At 41.5% G+C, this 3,910-nt stretch overlaps 1 non-coding gene across 1 annotated transcript; it reads left to right on the top strand.

The window, feature by feature from the left end:
• Positions 1-2,452: 2,452 nt before the first annotated feature.
• On the top strand, positions 2,453-2,559 carry LOC120252234. The gene has a single exon (XR_005533778.1). It is a non-coding gene; the product is annotated as a small nucleolar RNA R71 (small nucleolar RNA).
• Positions 2,560-3,910: the final 1,351 nt, after the last annotated feature.

Below are 3,910 nucleotides of genomic sequence, written 5' to 3'. Positions count from 1 at the left end.
CTTGTGGAAATTCCACACCGGTGTGGATCTTCACAAGGGTACTGACAGGGGCACTCGCATGCCCCTGTGTCTTCTCGGGATGGATTCTGAGACTCTCTAGAGAGTCACACGCCCATGTGGAAATTACCCATGGGCGTGTGACCGTCACAAGGTCATTCGCAGGTGTAGAAACACACCCTTGTGTCCTCTCGGAATGAGCTCTGAACGAAAACACACGCTGGCGTGGAAATTCCACACGGGCATGTGTCTTCTCTGGATGACTTCAAAAATATCACAGACTCTGCAGAAAATTTTTGCACACTTATACACATATAGAGCCTACTTATACTATGAACAACTGACCAAACAATCATGGAAAACACGCTCAAACGACTAATAAACTTCACTAATAACAATTAAGCCAACGAAAACACTAATGATCCATGAGAAAAACACAGCAATAGCATTTAAAATCAAGACACCAACAGTAAAGCTCTTATTCATGCAAACACTAAACTAAAACCTAAAAACATTAAAGACTTGGGTTGCCTACAAAGAAGCGCTTGTTATACGTCACTAAGCTTGACGTACCTCTTCTTACCTTACGGGGGCTCATAAATACAGGTTTCCCTCTTACCGACAACTTAAAAGCATGATGAACATAATCTTTTAAAGGTAGTGGGAGAGTTATCGAGCTTGTTACCACACAAGGGTTTGTCATTTTTACTTCAAGCTTGCACATCCCCATTAGCCTAGGGGCGCTTCTTGTGGCATCTCCTTGCTCGCTTCAACTTTTGGATAATCCTCTTCATGATCTCCGGGGTAGGTTGCATCTTATCCTCTAGACCAAGTGATAAGACTTCTTTGTTCTCCACTTTTTGATCTAGCACCCCTTCATATGGGTCCAGACACATCATTTTCTGCATGTGTTAATCAATTAACTCATCGGTAGTGTCAAGAAAATAAAGAGTATCATCAAAATCAAGAGAATGTCTCATGGCTTCAGTGAGGCGGTATGTTAACTTGTCATCACCAACTCATTAAGTTAACTCCCAGCCATCCATGTCACTAAGAGCCTTGGAAGTGTGCAAGAACGGCCTCCTAAGTATCAACGGAATATCAACATCCTCATTAACATCTAACACTACAAAGTCATCAGGAAATATGTACTTATCAACTTTCACAAGTACATCTTCAATGATGACCCTTGGATTTCTAACCGTTTGGTTTGCCAATTGAAGTGTCATTCGAGTGGGCCTAGGCTCTCCAAAGCCTAGAGACTAGAAGAATGTCTAAGGCATGACGTTGATGCTAGCTTCTGAATCTGCCAATGTCTTTTCTTCACCCAAATTGGCAATGTTGCATGGGACGATAAAGCTTCCAGGGTACTTCTTCTTGTTTAGCATATTCTTTTGCAACACCACCGAACATGAAGCATCTAAGATCACAGATACACTCTCCTCCAACTTTCTCTTGTTGGTCAAGAGGTCCTTGAGAAATTTTGCATAGTGAGGCATTTGAGATAATGCCTCCACAAATGGGATATTGATTTTGGTCATTCTTCAATCTTGAAGGATAAGTGATTCTTGGCTTGTAGTTTGGGGGTGTCACCCCCTTTTATTTTGCTATTTCCTTAACATCCATGACCTCGAGTGCTTCGACATTGGTCTACTCATTCTGGAGCCTACACTTAACTTCATGACCACTTCTCAAAGTGATCTCCTTCACATGTTCTGTTGGGTTGGTTTCTGTGTTGCTAGGCAAATTCCCTTAAGGCCTTTCTGAGAGTAACTTCGCAATTTGGCCCACTTGGTTCTCCAAGTTGTGCAATGATGCGGTGTGATTGCTAAGTGTGGCCTCAACCGATTGAAATCTTATATCCGATGATCGAATGAACTTGTTCAAGGCCTTTTCTAGGTTAGTCATCTGGTTTTCCAACCCTGAAACTCGATTCTTCATGTTTTGGGCTTGTTGTTGTTGCTAACCTGATGGTGCCATATTCTTCTGTTGCCCTTGACTACTTCATGAAATTTTCAGGTGCTCCTCCACCCCGGATTGTAGGTGTTGCTACATGGATTCCATTGGCCTCTCATTGCGTTACCCACAAAATCCACTTGTTCCATCAAGTATGTATCACCAATAGAAATCAGGCAATCAGATGGAGCATGTCCTCCCCCACACCAGTGAAACTATTCATAGTTGCCACTCTAGGAGAAGTTAGAGTGTCTACCTTCTTGCTCAATGACTCAACCTGGGCCTCTAATAAAGTAAATGTATCAATCTCATGAAGTCTGGCTACCTTCTTTCTGTCCCTTCCATTCCACTGATAACTGTTCATAGCTATTCCTTCAATGAGATGTCAGCTTCTTCAGGGGTCTTGCTCCCAAAGGTACTTTCTGCTGCAGCATCAAGTAACTGTTTTGTGCTTGTGTTCAAACCATTATGGAAAGTCTGAATGATCTTCCACTTAGGGAATCCATGTTGAGGACATTTCCACGGGAGCTCGTTGAACCTATCCTATGTCTCAAATAGAGACTCCAATACCATTTACATAAAAGAGGATATTTCATTCCTAAGCTTAACAGATTTTCTTGGAGGGAAATATCGGTCAAGAAAATCTTCTACCATCTCCACCCATGTAGTGATTGATGCTCTAGGTAATGAATGTAGCCATTGCTTCGCTCTACCTTTAAAGGAAAATTGGAAGGGCCTCAACTTGATGGCATCATTCGTGACACCATTAATCTTAAGCATGTCATACTCTTTCAAGAATTTCTCAATATGATTGTTTGGATCCTCATCGGCCAAACCATAAAACTATGCGGACTGTTGTAAAATTTGGATGAAGCCTCACTTGAGCTCAAAATTTGGAGCCATTATCAGTGGCTGCATAATACTAGATTGTATGCTAAGAACTTTGGGTCTAGCATAATCTGACAGTGTCCTTTGCTACTCATTCTGTCCTGCCGTATTATATGACCCTTCATCTTCTATCTCAACTTGATTCAACTGTTCTTGTACAGGTTCTTTTCCCCTTCTACAAAGTCTTCGTTCAAGTTCAGGATCACCTTCAACAAATGTCGAAGGGTTTCCTCAAATCATAACCTGGAGCTGCAACCAAAGAAGTAAAGACAAATCAGAACGATGGAAGAATAAGAAATTGTGAAATAGAACAAGTGATGAATAGCTAAAATAGCTAAGTGCAAAGTGTTTCCAAAACGTATATTCCCTGATAACGATACCAAAAACTTGACACATCCCTTGCGTGTGTACTGCAAGTGCACGGGTTGTCGAAGTAATAATTACACTAGTGAGTGGGTAGTCATATCCACAGGGAATAGTGATCAGAAACACTATAATTGTTATATAATTAGAATGACGATGATTCGAAGGTGGTGTGAACAATATCAATGTGAAAAAAAAATAAAGAAAACAAGAAAGAGAGATGCAATAAAATGAGAAGAAAGGCAATCAATAGAAAGTGGGGCACCCGAACATTACTCGCCCTAGGAATATTGCTTCAAGTGTAAGACCAATTAATATGTCTCCCAACTAATGTCTAATGAGTTGTGGAAATCCCTAAACACATAGTCCTAAACCTAATGTGAACCTTGACTAATCCTACACTATGCCCCGGCGGAGAAATAATTCAATCTTAGCACCTCACACTGTGCAAGGCTGCTTAAAGCTCTAGGGACTCCATGTGATAAGCCCTATTCACTACTCTAGATCTAACCCTTTGGTCCAGGCGAAAGACCCCTAGTCTCAATTAAGCCATAGCACTAAGAATTACTGCAACGCTTCTATCCGTCGCTTGCCCAACTAAGCCTTAGCGGAGTTCCTCTCTTAGCACTTCACTCTATTATGACCGCAAAGAACTCTTGGAACATGAAGGTAGGATAAATCACACCGGAAGGGAAAGGGGATGTTC

The sequence above is a fragment of the Dioscorea cayenensis genome, chromosome 20 (genome assembly GCF_009730915.1).
Source record: "Dioscorea cayenensis subsp. rotundata cultivar TDr96_F1 chromosome 20, TDr96_F1_v2_PseudoChromosome.rev07_lg8_w22 25.fasta, whole genome shotgun sequence".
Taxonomy (NCBI): domain Eukaryota; kingdom Viridiplantae; phylum Streptophyta; class Magnoliopsida; order Dioscoreales; family Dioscoreaceae; genus Dioscorea; species Dioscorea cayenensis.
Note: the sequence above shows the minus strand (reverse complement) of the source record. Positions and strands in the feature narration are given on the sequence as shown.